The following is a 16774-nucleotide window of genomic DNA, read 5'->3' as shown; positions in this document are numbered from 1 at the left end:
CTATGGTTAGACAAACTTGCCTTTCAGATATTCCTAATACACACTTTAAGGCTTGTAACCAAAAACACAATACTGCAGAGATACTTCCTATCTAAATTCTTGAAATGGTGTCAGAGAACTGCTTCCATTTATCAGTAAATAAGATTTCTTTAAGAAGAAAAAGTTAAATCTCTTCCTTCTAGAGTAATCTGACCTAGCATCCAAACCAGTGAACTAAGAAAAGTAATTGGGATGACTGTCAAGTGAACAATGCCAGGCTTAACTAATTTGTAGGCAGATTTCAATCACCTTAGGATAAGCAATCTCTTCTTTATCAACTCAATAAATATACCCCGTTTTTTTTTTTAACCTCGATTCTTAATACAGTTCCTTAAAAAACAGATACACGCTCCAATCTTATCTGGGCTATGGCAGGAGAAAAAGGTATCTGCTCACGTCAAGGCCAAGCTAGGGTTAGGAAAACCCTTAGAGTTTAGGCAAGGTCATGGTTGGAAAAACCAAGGAAGAGCCAGTGGGAACTGAGGAAAGGAAGAAGTTAAAATACTTCCATGGGAAGATTCAAGAGCAGTAATAGTTCTACCAGAGCCATAGATACACTTTTAGGTCACTGGTCCACTTTCCTTTACTTTTAACGCAGAAAATGTAACGTGCCTTTACGCAGCAGGAGAAGACTTAGAGGGAATCTGACTCCTGGCCTGTATATCTTTCCCCAATAGTAACTGCTAGAGGAAAAAGCCCAAGTTAGAACCTTGGTGGGTCTGAGTAAACATTTATGGAAGTCTGAGGAAAATAAACTCCCACAATGCCAAACTCCAATAGCAGTGGTTAGCAACCCTTTAGACCCAAGATAACAAGGTGCTCACCTCTCTGCTTCACAACCTTTTGGGGTAATGACTGTAGGCCCAAGGTACCAGGGAGGTAATCTCTCAAAAAAATAACAAAACCCAACATATGAGTACATTTTATATCTATTTTCCAGCAAGATGTTTTCATAAATGCCTCTTTTAAGATAAAAACATTTCATAATGGGTTAATCACTCATATTTTATTTTAGTTCATTATTTTCCAAACTTCACTCAAGTACCATTTTCAGAAGTCTTATCATATCTGCATCCCACCTGTACTATTATTCGACCAAATACAAGTCTTTCAATTGATTTATTTTTTGCCCTATCCTTAAGAATAGTATCTGTGAAATCAGTTTTAAGGTGTTAGGTTCTTGTCCTAACTTAAATTAAAATACACAGAATATTTCTTTTGTTTCACTAAAATGTGTGTGTGAAAATTTTGGGAGAATTTTTTTAATGTTCATTGTTTATCATTCAAATTATCTTACCTATTTGATGTTACCAAAGTTTGGGAAACACTATCTTGGTACATATTATTTTATTAAAAGTACCTGTGGGAACTGGGGGATTATTTGGGAAGAAAGCTATACTAACTGTGATACACAGGGTGGGGGCAAGATTGAGTGCAAAGGGAAGGACTTTATACAGCCATAGGTTAGCAGGAAGGCACCAGGGAGATAGAGCTTGAAGAGAAGAGGAAAGGGTAGCAAGAACAAACAGAGTTTATTTTGTAGCTTTGCCTGAGCCCTCCACCTTACTAGCAGCCTTTGGTATCGCTATTACAGGTGCCTGTACTGCACAATATGTATAAGCCCTCAGGCTCCAGAGGAGATTATACCCACATCTTGGAACAAGGCCTCCAACACATGCACAAATGCCTCAATCATTTGTGTAACACCCCACAGTTCACAAAGAGTGAGGCAGATATAATCTCCATTTTACAGATGAGGAAACTGAGGAGCCCTTTATCAACATCACATTGCTAATACAGAGCGGAACTGGTGCTTAAACCTAAGTCTCTTGTATCCCTACATCACTGTACTACCTCCTACAACCAACAAGGAGCAAGAACCCAATGATACAGAAACTGGCTACTCATTTTGAAATAATAGTAATTTTAAAAACCAGCTTACATTTTCTTTAAGAAGCAGTATAGGACTGTAGTTCACAGGATGAACTCTGGAACCAGACTTCCTTGGTTTCAAAAACTGGCTCCACCATGTAGTAACTGTGTAAACTTGGGCAAGCTTTGCCTTTTTATATTCAATATCCTCATCTGTCAATTGTGGCTACCAACAGTATCTATCCCATAGGGTTTAAAAAAAAAAAGATACTAATGGTACCTACCTCATCGGGACATGTAAGGAAACTGAAACATCACCTTGCAGACTAAAAGTACAATATTAAGTGTTTGATATTAGTATTTATTGACTGCCCTCTATTTACCAGACACCTTTTCACACTACCTCATTTAAGCCTTGCAATAACCTGTGAGGTAGATACTATCAGCTCCACTTTACCTCTGAGGAAATTCAAGCTCAGAAAAGTAACTTATTCAATCCCTAAACTAGCAAGTGACAGACAAACTTGGGCCTAACTCTACCTGTCCTGTGAGACACTGCCTCTCAACATATTTGAGCTTCTTACTCAACTACAAGGATAAGAAGGTCACAGGCACCCCTTTGATAAGACCTGGGCTCTGTTCATACACCGGTATAAAATACACTTAGAATTTTAAGAATCAGTCATACACCAAGAAAAGGCACTAAATTGAAATCATGGTTCTCAACATAGGAAATGACAAAATGTCCCTTAACTTAGGGCAGGGCATAGTCACAGACATCAGGTTCAAACACTGAGCTACACCGCCTTCCTACACTAGAAATTGTAGGTACTTTTGGAGGCATTGCCTGAATTCTTATTATCTTACTTAGCTCCTGAGCAAATGCCAGTTAAGCCGAAATGTGACTCAGAGTTTAAAGAGTGGCTGTTTCACCTGTTAACTGGGATCCCAACATCTCCCACCTGGTGGCTGACACTAATTTAGCCCTGGGCTTTGCCTTGGCTGAAGAGGCACAGGAGGAACTGGTTCTCAAGCTCTGCCACTGCCCCAGGTGGATAATCTAGGAAACTAAGGAAGAGAAAAAGCCAACGCTGTTTTCAATGGCAGAGAAATTAAAGCCGGCGGTGGTTCGGCCTCCTATTTCGGAACTCTCTTCCATCTGTGGCGTCAATTGCTCAGGTGTCCCTAATGAAACACCGTTCCCAAAGTGCCATTAACATTAACAGGGCCGTAAGAGTTCTTCGTGAGCCAACGCGGGCAAATCTTTGGGCTCAATACTCATTCGATCCCACAAAAGGCAAAGTAAGACACTCTGCCTAAAAGAAGAAATGTCACGTCAAGTTCTCTGGGCCACCTAAGCAGCCCAGTTAGGTCACCGTGTTTCTGACACCTGGGCGCCAAGGAATGCCCCCCACCGCTGGCAGCCAAGAGCTACTGTCCCACCCCCTCGGTCCCCTGCCCAGGCTGCCCCATAACTGGGCAAGTCAGCTGAAGGGCAACTGCCATTTGCGCGGCCCCACAGACCCCTCAAGTCGAAGGGGACGAAGTCCCACAATCCTGCCCCTCCAAAGCTCCGCGGTTCCGACGACTCCCGGCTCCCGCCCCCAAGCCACGAGCTTTGTTCCCGCCCGGAGTAGGTCTGTAGTCTCGAGAGAGAGGGCGGAGGCTGTGGAAGAAGACGAAGAGAGAGGGAACGGCCAGCCAGGCGTCCGGGCGACCGTGAGAAGGGAAGAACGAGGACTAGGAGGGGCCGGGCCGTACCTGTCGAGCTGGGACCCGCCGCTCCGAGTGACGCGGCCCGCAATGCATTGTGGGGCCGGGGAGTGGCCTTTCCTCGGGGCAGCCCCGCGTGCAACGTGGCTGGCGCCCGGCGGGATGAAGCCCCGCCCCCGTTCCCTCGGCTCGCCAGGCCAATCAGGTAGTGGGGGAAGGACACACTGCCCCGCCCCCTCCAGGGAAGATCAGCTACTTTTCACGCTTCTACCCCAAGAGAGTGCAAAATTCTCTGGTGACAGATAATGCTGCCCCTCACAAGTAAGGCTGATCTCTCTCGCCTGCCGTCTGTATCTGGAGGTAGTTTGTTTCTCACGCGGCCCTACAGCAAACACCGAAGGAGCAGGGGGGGATAAATCCCTTCTAAGTGAACAAGCAGAGGACCTGCCCCATCTACCATCACACACGGGGAGGCACCTAATCTTGGCAAAGAAGTGCCAGATGCTGTTCCTGCGGCCCCTTCCAGCTTTTGTATCCGTCATGCATTATTAAACAAGCACTACTGACTGCATACCATGTGCCAAGCACGGTATTAGAGGCACTGGGTTAAAGGAGTGAATCTAAACAACACTCCATGGAATCTAAAGTATGGTAGGAGCAAGGGATGTTAAAGCATAAATCATTACAAGATTATAAATTGTGATTAGTTCTATGAAGGAAAATTAGTGGGTGCGATGATAGATTAATCAGGACTATCAGGGAAGAGAGCTCTTTGAAGGAGTGCCTTTTAAGTTCCAGGCATATGTAAGAGCCTTAAAGAATGTTGCAGGGCAAAGGAACATTATGTCTGAGGTTGTCAGGGCATGAAAGAACTTAATCTGTTCTAGGAAGTGAAAGGAAGTCAGTGTGGTTGAGGTGTAGGGGGCAAGCTTGAGCTGAGATGAGGCAGAGGCCAGACTATGCAGGCTCTTCCTGGCCACATTATAGATTTTATACTGTATTTTGGAAAGTATCCTAAGGTCAATGGGCAGCTAATAGAGTGTTAAGTAGGATCTGATTTACATATTTAAAAGCTCACTTAGGCTGTTTGTAGAGAATAGTTTGCAAGAGGGCAGGAGGGGTTGCTGGGAGTCCAGTTTGGAGACAGTTACATTAGTCAAGGCCAGAGATGATAGTGGCTTAAACTAGGGTAATGGCAGTAGAGTAGAGTAGAGACAAAGAGTTGGATAATTTTGAGACACATAAATCAGAGGTGGAATCCAAGGGACTTAATAATGAATTGGCTTGATGAGAAGGGTATGGAAAAGAGGAGCATTAAGGATGACTCTGCAAGTAACTAGGTGAATTAAGAAGCCATTTACTGATTCAGAAACATGGAAGGAGGAACAAATGGTTTAGGATATGTTAAATTTGAGATGCTTATAAATGGAGATGACAAACAGATTTGGATATGTAACTGGAGTTCAGAAGAAATGTCTAGACTAATTGTATAAATTTGGTGTTTGTTGGAGTGGGTTTAACTCAGCAATTCCACTCTTAGGTATATATGCAACAGAAATGTATTCCAATGGTTTCCAAAACACATATATATAAATTCTATAGGATAAATAAATTTTAGAATATTCACATAATGGAGTAGTATACAGGAAAGAGGATGAACAATCATCAACTGCGTGCAGAGCATGGATGAATCTTGCAATCATAAAACTGACTGATATAAGCCAGACACAAAAATTATATACTACTCAATTCCACTTATAGAATATTCAAAACAGACAAAAATAGTATATGAGTAGAAGTCAGGATATTGGTTACCCTTAGGTGGTATTAGTGTTTGGAAAGGGCCACTAGGGGGCTTCTGGAGTTCTAATAATGTTCTTGATCTGGATCTTGATTACACCAGTGTATTTAATTCATGAAAATCCGTCAAGTTGTACACTTAAGATATATGCAAGTTTTCAGTATGTATTTCATTATTCAATAGAAAGTTTACATTTTAAAAATGTCATGGGTGATCCAACCATGAATAAGAAACTGGTACCAGACTAACTTTCCTACCACAAACAATAGAAAATTGGACCAAAGCTGTGAAATTAGTGTCTTCAGACATTGGACAACAAGCACAGTAAGACTGAGATCCTGGAAAGAAGGAAAACAAGTAAGATAAGCCCAAAGATTTCCCCAGATTCTTTTCTGGAGGTATTTGCCTAAGCGCAGGATAGAAGAAAATTAAGCAGAATACATTCCCCTTCTAGCTAAGGAGAGAGAAATTGGAATTAGGAGATCGAGACAAAGTTCAGAGAAAGAGCTCCGGAAACATGCGTGAGTCTCCTTGACTCTTTGGTGTAGGTTTAAGGATAGACTCCAGGAGGCTGGTTAAATAACAGCTACAGGGGGAACCGTAAGTTGAACAACTACTAGGGCTAGGATAGAGTTTGGAAACATTAAAGTTTTGATCAGTTGGAATGGAAAAACCTTATTAAACATGCGGGGCATTTGGTAAAAAGACCTCAGAAAGGCCACACTTAGAGATTAGGCTAACCCAGCCTAAGAGTAAAGTCTATTCTAGCCTCACTTAAACAAAGCTGAAAAAGCTTATCTGCAAGTAAATTAACTGCTTGCTTGAATGAAACTTAACAATCTTTAAAGAGAGACAACAAAATCTAGGCACTACATCATGTAACACCTACAGTGTCCAATACCCAATAAAACTTATTATGTATGTGAAGAAGCAGAAAAATGTGAATAATAAACAGGAGAAGAATTGGTCAATAGGCTCAGAAATGACAAAGATGATGAAATTAGCAGAGAATTACTTAAAGAAGCTATTAAAAATATCAAGAATTTAAAGGAAAACATAAATCAAATGAAATAAATGAAAACTATAAAAAGAACTAAATAGAAATTCTAGAGCAGAAAAATACAATATTCAAGATTAAAGCTTCATTGGATGGTCTTAAAAGCAGCTTAGATGCTACAGAAGAAAAGATTTGTGAATGAGGTAATAGTACAAAGGAATTATCTACACCAAATCACGAAAAGAAGAAAAGAAAATGAACAGTCTTAGTGACCTGCAGGACAATACCAAGTTACCTAACACATGTAATCAGAGACCCAGAAAGAGAGGAGAGATGATTTAAAAATATTTAAAGAAATAATGGCCAAAACTTTTCTAAATTTAAGGAAAAATATAAATGCACAGATCCAAGAAAGCAAACCAACCCCTAACAGGATAAACATGAAGAATCCTCAGCAAGGAAACTTACATTGCTGAAAACCAACAATTAAAAGAAAAATATTAGAAACAACCAGAGAAAAAGCCACATTGTATACAGGGAACAGAGACAAGAATTACTACTGACTCCACATCAGAAAGAATGTAAGCCAGAATTTAATGAAATTAAATCTGAATGAAAAAGCTCTATCAGTCTAGAATTTTACATCCAACAAAACTTCTTTCAAAAAATGAAGGTGAAATAAAGGTATTTTCAGGCAAACAAAAGATGAGAGAATTTGTTGCTGCATATCTAAATTATAATAAATGCTAGAGCAAGTTCTTCAAATTAAACAAAAATGATTCCAAATGGAAATTCAAATTCACAGAAGAGACAAATAGTGTTTAAAAATAGTGAATGTGTAACATAATATAAAGATTTTGTCTTCTTTTTAAAATTTCTCTCTATATAATTAACCACTTAAATCAAAAACAGTAGCAATGTTTTATGAGGTTTTAACAAATGAAGAAGTAAAATATATGTTAACAATGCAAAAGAATAGTGACTGGATATATAGTTATAAGGTTCTTATACCATACATGAAGTGGTATAATTTGAAGGCAGATTGTGTTGAGTTAAAGGGACATATTGTAAGAGAAGTGACAAAAAAAGGTATCTAAAATCTAATAAGCCAATAGAGGAATTAAAACTAAAATACCATAAAATACTCAATTAATCCAAAAGGCGGCAAGGGAAAAAAAGGAAAAATAAAATGAAGAACAGATAGGCAAATAAAAACCAAGCAGCCAATATGATAGATTTAAACCCAACCCATACTGATAATTTCATTAAATGTAAATGGTCTAAACAGTATTAAAACGTCAAGATTGCCCTACTGAATTTTAAAAATTGGTCAAGACCCAACTATATGCTATCTACAAGAAATCCACTGTAAATCTAGAACGGTAGATCAGATAAAAGTAAAAGAATGTTAAAGGAAAAATCACTAATCACAAGAAAGGTGAAGTAGCTATGTTAATATCAGGCAAAGTGAACTTCAGAACAAGAAATATTATCAAGGTTAAAGAGGGATGTTTCATAATGTTAAAGGAGATATTTCATCAAAAGATACAACACATAGAAAAGCATCTAATAACAGAGTTTAGAAGTACACAAAGCAAAAGCAAATAGAACTGAAAGGAGAAACAGATGAGTCCACAATTATAGTTGGAGATTTCAACACTTTTTTCTCAGTAAGTGATAGAACAACTAGATAAAAAATTAATAAGGAGATAGAAAACATGAAACAATACTAACAACCAACTTGACACAACTGGTATTTATAGAACACTTCACCAAACAACAGCAGAATATACATTCTTTTCCAGTGCACATGTACTATTCACCAAGTTAGACCATATTCTGGACCAAAAAAAATAACTTTAAAAATATTGTGTGGAGCAAAAGAAACCAGACACTTAAAGTACATTCTGTATTTTTCCATTTAAATGAAGATCTAAAAAAGTAAAACTGATCTATAGTGAAAAGAAAATCATAAAAATGGTTGCCTCTAGTGGTTGGATTGACTAGAAAGGGGCATAAGGGACCGTTCTACGGTGGTGATAATGTTCTGTATATTGATAGGGGTTTGAATTTCACAGGTTTACAAATTTTTCAGAATTCTTTTAATAGTACACTTAAGATTTTTGCATTTCATTGTATGTAAATTTTACTCAAAAAATGGCATACAAATATTAAAATCTAATTAGCAACTCTGAAACTATTTCTGTATTTCCTAGGCTTGAGCAAATGAATAAATACACTGAGAATAATGGAGGCCAGGTCTCTCATGTAAGGGAAGGGAGTTAAAAAATAAGGAGTTATCTGAAAATAAGGGAGCAAAATGCCATTTCCACTAGAAGGGACCAGAGGTCTTTGGATAAAATGTTGATCTCAGGCCTGGGGCACAGAAAGAAGCCTGGACTATCTTGTGCCAGAAAACAAAGAATTGCTAAAGAATGGCAGAGATGTATCCAAAGGACATAGGAGCCAGCTTGAAGGTATTCCCACTGATCCGATCTGGGACAATATGAGTATCAAACTAAACAATGATTGTAATTTTTCAAACTCATTGAATGAAACAAAAATGAGTGAAACGAACAATCCATGAGTCCATACAAATATAAATTTAAATGCTAGATAGATAAGCCTATAGATAGACAATAGATAGATAGATAGACAGACAGATTAGACAGATATAGATAAATAGATAAGGAGAGAAAGCTCTTCCTTACAGAAGACCAAGTAATATAGAAAGAATAACGGACTTAGAAAACTGTTAATGGATACCGATGCCAAAGTAGACTGAAGTTTAATGAGGGACAGGATACTTATATATTCTCAAAACAACTCCCCAAATTGTCTACTAAGCAAAGGGAGAACCAGGAACTTTACAGTGGAGAAGCCTGGCAGACACCACCAAGTCACCAAGGCTCATGTCACTATTTTGGGACAAACTAACTCTATGTGCTTCCTAATATGATGCACTGAAAAGGACACTGTCACAGACTGAGTTTTCTGGAGATACTAAGGAAGAGTTCGGAGTGCAAGATGTGTATTAGCAATTAACACCTATGAAGGGGTTAACAGAGTAGATGCAGGATTCAGAAGAGTTCGAACTGCCATTCTGACCTGACAAAGCCTCGACTGATCCAGTGGGACGCTCTGGAGTCAATACTGCCTATCAGAATGTCCCATGGGGCGGAAATGACCAATCTTGTACAGTCTCACCTCATTCAGTGACCAGATGCAGGCTACCCTGGGAAGGATGTGACCGCAGATGAGGCTGTTCTCTGCAGCTGATGCAGACCCCGAAGGGGCTACACTCCTTGACGCCGGGTAGCAATTTCTTCACTAACAGAGGTGTCTAGGCAGCTTAGCTTCATATCTACCACAACCAGCGCCTTGTGTTGCCTATAACCACTTCTCCAGAAATCTGGTGGACCTCTTCCTGAGAGGAAACTTACAGGTAGGAAGGGAGGGAGACAAGCTACAGCTGATACCATTGGTATCAAAGCTACAACTGACGCGTATCATCATTCCCCTCCTTCACTATCCATTCTAATTGTCTTTGTCTTCAATTTCCAACTCGGTGGCCTCAGTGACTTACCAGTGGCATAACCCAGACTCTCATCCCCTGGTCATCATGCCCTGCTCTGTGGTTGTTGTTCCTGATTTTCTGTAGTCACAGTTGGGCAAGGAAGTACAATGAGGCTCCTGAGTGGGTCACCTGGATTCCACCCGTGTTCCTCCCTACCCCAGCCAGTTGTGTACAAGCAGCCCCACCTCCTCCTGATGCTCCGTAATTCCTGGCAAGACAGTGACCCTCTTCTTGCCTGGCCCCTGGACACAAGGAGCCCAAAGTGCTCAGGCAGCAGCCGTAGCTCATAATCCAATGGGACTCTTTTATCACCTGCCAAACATTTGGCACTTTTGGAGACCAGGAACTCAAACCCCTGAGAGCCCAGGGTTATGGAGACAAGAAATACAAAGTCCCTTTATGCATCGTGAAGAGTCATAATACGAGATGCCAATCTGCTTCTACCCCTTGGAACCCAGACTCACGTATGGTTCCTGTTAGGAATAATCATGAGTTTTTTTGTGAGATGAGTGCCCTCAGCCTCTCAGTGTTCTGTTAGTAAGAGCCAAGCAATATTCAGCTTGTCAGTGGGGGAGGGTATAGCTCAGTGGTAGAGCACGTGTTTAGCTTGCATGAGATCCTGGGTTCAATCCCCAGCACCTCTATTAAAAATAAGCCTAATTACCTCCCCCACAAAACAAAACAAAAAAAATTCAGCCTGTCAGCAGCCCATCTATTTTGCCTCAGTGGAGGCCATGTTCCAGTAACCATTTTTATAATTCGTTGCAGTCAGGTCAGCGGGCTGCCACTCCGACTTTGCCAGTCATTACAATAATCATGGTCCCACCTCAGCATCTGGTTGTTAATCATTGACACTTAGCTTCTGTTTGGTCAGGGTCTTGTAATATCAGGGAGCCTGATTCTCTAATGGCTTTGGCTGCCATCAGCCCTGGCTTACAAAGAGAGCCCCCACTGAGCTGCTTAGCAATGCCCTGCTCCTCACAGCTCATTCCTCTGGGCCTTCCCATGAACATATCATCCAGCAGTAAGACCAGCCCTATGCAGTGTAATCATTCCAGCATGCTCACTTCCACTTTTAATCCTGTCCTTTCCTGCCTGGCATGGCCATTCTGTGTTTCAGCTTCACCATGTGAGCCATCACTTTTCCACGCTTGAAGGAGCAGTCCAAGGAGTGAATTCTCAACACCTATTGGGGTCCTGGGTTCTTGCTGGGTGTTAAATCCTGAATCTCAGGAAAATGCTCCCAAGTCAGTAAACTTTATACAATTGTATGCTCTGACCCCTTAGATTAAGTAGCCTAAGAATCCAGTCACATATACACTGCCCTACTCCTTCTGCTATATGTTGGTAAGATCTTGCAACCTCCTTAGTGTGTGGCTTCTTTCCTTCCTTACTAGGATCACCATGTCTTCAGCTGGGTTATGCTGTCACTTAGCCCTCATCATAGACCTGGTGGCCAAAAGGAGAGGTGAGGACAGGGGCATATGTTGCTGTGTGAGGCACAGGTACCAGCTCATAATATGGAAGGCTGGGCCGCAGCCACTTCTGCAAGCTCAGAAGGTTCAGAGGAGACAGGAGTGAGATGGGGGTGTCAAAATTTCAGGGTCCTCTGTACATATAACCCTTCCTCATGTGTCCTGTTTTCCAACCAATGCTTCCTGACCAGGAATGTTCCTGCCTTGACTAGCTTTTAACCTCTTAAGTCCTTGGCTTTCTCCTGAACTTTCTCTGCCTTCCTGCTAAAGATGAGATTCTCTCTTTTTATATAGAAGTAATCAAAGTGGTCCTTTAGTTTTAATACCTGATTTTCAATTGCCTGTTACTCGCCTTTGGCTGTTTATTATATTTCTATGTAGAACCTGAAAGGCAGTCAGCAATAACCATCCAATATACTACCTTCACAGCTATTCTTTTCTCCATATACCTTGGATGCTTGGTACATTGTACCTGCTTATATATTCCCTTCCACCTGTATACCTCCCAACCTACCACTGCTGAAGAATTTAACAAGTGGGGCTGTCAATACTCCATCTATCCCCAGCTAGCTGGTAGATGATTCAATTGCAAACATTCATATTATGGCCTATTTTTTGCATCATCCTATTTCTGGTAACATTACAGGTTGGGTTCTTTGGAAATAGGTGCTAAGTGGAGTTGGGGTATGAAATGTTTATGAGAGACCAACACTTGTGAAGGGAAGGGGAGAAACAGTATTGGCAGAGAAAGAAGTTGAAATGTCGTGCAAACCTGACAGAGAAGTGCCTCAGGCAGCCCAGCAGGAGTTCTGGAGCAAGCACAGCCTTTTAGAGTGTCCTATGCCAGGCCACATGGCCAGGCTTTGATAGTCTTGCTTCCTGAGTCACCAGATGTGGAATTCCTGAGGTGGATATGACATCCCACAAGGTGGCTCTCTGAAACTGAGGCTGACAATAAAGGAGCTGTTGGCTAAGGCTGTCTGCTGACCACTCTCCCTGCAGCTGTGTGACAAGTCCTCCCGTCTTAGTGTACTCGAGCTGCTATAGCAAGTTACCATATAGTGAGTGGCTTAAACAATTAACACTTATTTCCCACAGTTCTGGAGGCTGGGAAGTCCAAGATCAAGGTGCTGGCAGATTTAGTTCTTGGTGAGGGCCCTCTTACTGGCTTGCAGATGGCTGGCTGCCTTCTTCCTATATCCTGACATGGTAAAAGAGTAAGCTGTGGTGTCCCTTCCTTTTCTTATAAGGGCACTAATCCCATCATGGGAGCACCACCCTCATGGCCTCATCTAAACCTAATTACCTCATCTCCTAATATCATCACATTGGAGGGTAGGTCATCAACAAATGAATATGGGGGAGACAAGCATTTAGTCTGTAACATTCCACATGCCCTCCCTTGAAGGAAGTTCTGGGCAGGGAGTCCCTGTGTCTATTGTAAAAAACTCAGACTTTCTGTGGGATTCTTGCCAAAAAGGAAAATAATCATGTGGAAACATCAGACAAAACCAAACTGAAGGATGTTCTTCGTAACAACTGGCCTATACTCTTCAAAAATCTCAATGTCCAGAAAGGTTGAGACTATTTCCAGATCCAAAGAGACTAAAGAGACATGACAACTAAATGCCATGTATGATCCTGAATTAGATTCTGGACTGTGGGAAGAAATAGCCACAAAGAACATTATTTCAACCAGTGCTGTTTGAACATGGACAGTGGATTAGATAGCAGTAATGTATCAATACTAAATGTCCCAATTTTGATCATTTTAATTTTTTTAACTTCAGTTAAATTTAAGTTTAAATTTTAAAACTGAAGCAATGTCAAACTTTAAAAATATTGTGTATGTTGAAGTCATAATATGTTAATGTGTAGGTTAAAATATATTACCATAATTAATCTTATGTTTCTTTTCCTCTTTAAACTAAATGTCTAAAATTACATGTGTTGCACAGCAAAGGAAACCATAAGCAAAACAAAACAACAACCTACAGAATGGGAGAAAATATTTGCAAAAGATGCAAATGACAAAGGTTTAATTTCCAGAATATATAAACAGCTCATACACCTTAATAAGGAAAAAACAAACAACCCAATCCAAAAATGGGCAGAAGACCTAAACAAGCAATTCTCCAGTGAAGACATACAAATGGCCAATAGGTACATGAAAAAATGCTCAATATTGCAAATTATCAGAGAAACGCAAATCAAAACTACAGTGAGGTATTACCTCACACAGTCAGAATGACCATCATTCAAAAGTCCACAAATGAAATGCTGGAGAGAGTGTGGAGATAGAAAGGCCGGAGGGCAAGGATTTCTCAGCACTGCAGTTTCATCCATAATTTTGCCACTGTGGCATTGTTTCTTTGTCACTAACATGCATGTCAAAGCCATCCTTAACATATACGTATCATATTTACATGATGTTATTTTTCGTTCAGGTCAGCACTGTCTTTGACAGCCATATTTCTTAGAAACAAAGGAAGAAAGACTTTTTATCTGTATGTTGGAAATTCTGAAGTGGTATTTCCACCACTCTGCAAAGGCTTTTGTAAACTATTCTCTTGGTTTATTGTCCAAAACTGTACTTTCATTAACTTTTCACACATTTAACAGATTGTGTGCCCTCTGTGTGCTGGCAGTGACTACAGTGATATGGTCCTCCCCCTTCAGGTGCCTACAGCCAGGAGCAACGGAGAGAAACATGTATATAGACAATAATGATCCAATAAGATAATGTCAACACGACCAAGAGGCTCTAGGAGGATCACAAAGGGGTGACTAAGTGAGATGGAGAGAAACACAGAAAACTTTTTACAAAAAGAAGTGATAAAAAAGAAGAAATGTTTATCAGGCCATGGGTCACAGAGAAGGGAATCCATTTTTGTAAAGGCATAGACACTTGGCACAGCATTAACAATTCATGAAACTGTTGCCGTCTCCTGGTGCTAAAGTGTAGACTGGAAATAAAGCCAAAAGAAAGACCAGACTCCAAAGAGCTGATACGCCAAGCTGCCAAGTTTGACTTTTATCCTGCAGGCAATGGTGTTTTAAAAATAAGCTCATTCTATAGTTGTAAAAAAAAAATCAACTATTAAAACAGCTATAGGAAGATAAAGGTGGATCTGGCTTTGGGATAAAGAAGGATTTCTAAGCATGAAAGCAATGAAGAAACCACAAAGAAGATTAGGAGACCAGATTAAATAAAAATATAAAATATCTGTACACAAAAGCAAATAAAATTAAAAACCAGATAAAAAATTGAGGGAAATACATGCAACTCTGACAAAGAATGCCAACATATCAACAAGAGAATTAGGAACACTGTCATTGCAAATAGGCAAGGAAACTAAAAAGATAACTCACAAAAGAACTGTAAGTGGACAATAAACATTTAAATGGTAATGAAAGGGTAATAAAAAAAATTAACATCTTGCCTTTCCAGTAGTAATGGTATTTCAGAGTAAACAAGTGATCCCAATTGATGAGAGAAAGCTCTATTTTATAGAATATTAGAAAATAAGCATTACAGAAGGAAAGATAGAATTCTAAAATCATCAGTTTCAACCCAAATGAAAACACTGATTTAGACAGGAATTAACAATTGGTGGTAATGTCGGTAGGTGAATGGTGGATGGACACAGGACATTCCTCTGGTGCAAAAGTGTACCACGCAGATTACTGTGCAGTTGCAAAGAGGAAATCCTACCTGCACAATGGAGGGAGAAGGTTGCACAACTGTCATCAGGGGTCAGTTTTAACATCCCTAGTGACTGACCACAAGATGTTAATAGTCAGTCCCCTGATATGATGCAGTAAGAAATATACAATGCTTATGATGTAGTCTTTCCAAAAATGTTCAACTTGAATCTGTCATGCCTTTAGAGCTAGCTCCTCACTTACAAAAAAAATACAGGCAATAGAGGATCAAGGTGAACAGCACCACAGGGAAGGAAAACCAGACAAATCTGGAAAAAATAAAACATTCTGCAGACAACTGGCCCAATCTCTTCAGTAAGTCAATGCATGGGAAAAAAAGAAAAGATGGAAGGAACTGCAGATTAAAAGACTCTTAAAAGATATAATAACCAGGTTCAATGCACAGTCTCAGGTTGGATTTTGTTTTGAACAAACCAGAAAAGACATTTTTGAGACAAATACTGCAATCTAACTATGAAATAGACATTAGATAATATTAAGGAATTATTAATTATGATAATTTTTTTACTATAGAGAGAAATATTCTTTTTTAAACTACAAACTAAAGTAAAAATATGTTTAAATATTTCAACTGCACTAACAATGAAGTAAATACAAATTTTAAACAGGAAAACATTTTTTACCTGTTAAACAGGTTTCTTCTTATTATTTTAGTTTCTTTTTATTATTTATTTAAATTAGAAATTAAGCCACTGGCCAGAGTAGAGTAATTGAAGCTTCATTCCCTTTGATCCTCTTCTGGTAAAAGTGTAAATTAATTCAGTTTTCCCCGGAGCCAATTTGGCAGTATGTATTGAGTCCTTAAAATATTTATGCACTCCTCCTTGTCTTCCTAGAAATTTATCCTGAAGAAACAATCAAGGGATATAACAGAATATATATTTTTATATACATATACATACATATTCTTTATAATAGTAAAAAATTAGTAATTACCAAAATGTTTAATCTGAAATACCTGATGGAATAGTCATAACATGCTATGTTCTATAAGTATTAAAATTATGTCAAAAGTGGTTAATAACAAGGGTAAGTACTCATAATAAAACGTCAAGTTAAAAATCAGTATACAGAGAGGAGGGTATAGCTCAGTGATAGATTGTGTACTTAGCATGCACGAGGTCCTGGGTTCAATCTTCAGTACCTCCGTTAAAAATAAATAAATAAATAAACCTAATTACCTCTCCCCCAAAATGAAACAAAAATAATAAAATAGTAACAATTATTTTTTAAAAATTAGTATACAAGAAAAAATCAGTATGTTACCATATAATTCTAAATTTTAAGGATTTATTTCAAAAAGGCTGAAAGATGATACAGAAAAATATATGTACAGTTTATTTCTAGAGAGTGAGATTAGTGTTGTTTTATTTTATTTGACAGACTCTCTGAAATTTGCAAATTTTCTCCAATAAATAGATATTCTTTCATAATTAGAGGAAAAAGTTGTTTATATAAAAATGCCTCCCAAAACAAGAAGAGAAAATCCACATGAAAAAGTTGGCCCAGTGCAGTGAGGGAGATGGAGGAAGAAATAGTTGTAAGAGCCTGTCCATATAAAATTACACACGATT

The 16774-nt window shown here is 39.3% G+C and overlaps 1 protein-coding gene across 1 annotated transcript in view; it reads right to left on the bottom strand.

The window, feature by feature from the left end:
• SEC22A (SEC22 homolog A, vesicle trafficking protein) overlaps nucleotides 1-3782 on the bottom strand; it is a 58009-nt gene extending 54227 nt beyond the window's left edge. The window contains 1 exon segment of the mRNA XM_006189853.3: nucleotides 3673-3782. The gene's annotated coding sequence lies outside the window, so the exon portion shown is untranslated.
• Nucleotides 3783-16774: the final 12992 nt, after the last annotated feature.

This window comes from Camelus ferus, chromosome 1 (assembly GCF_009834535.1).
Source record: "Camelus ferus isolate YT-003-E chromosome 1, BCGSAC_Cfer_1.0, whole genome shotgun sequence".
NCBI lineage: Eukaryota > Metazoa > Chordata > Mammalia > Artiodactyla > Camelidae > Camelus > Camelus ferus.
The sequence above is the reverse complement of the archived record's forward strand: the minus strand, read 5'-3'. Positions and strand labels throughout refer to the sequence as shown.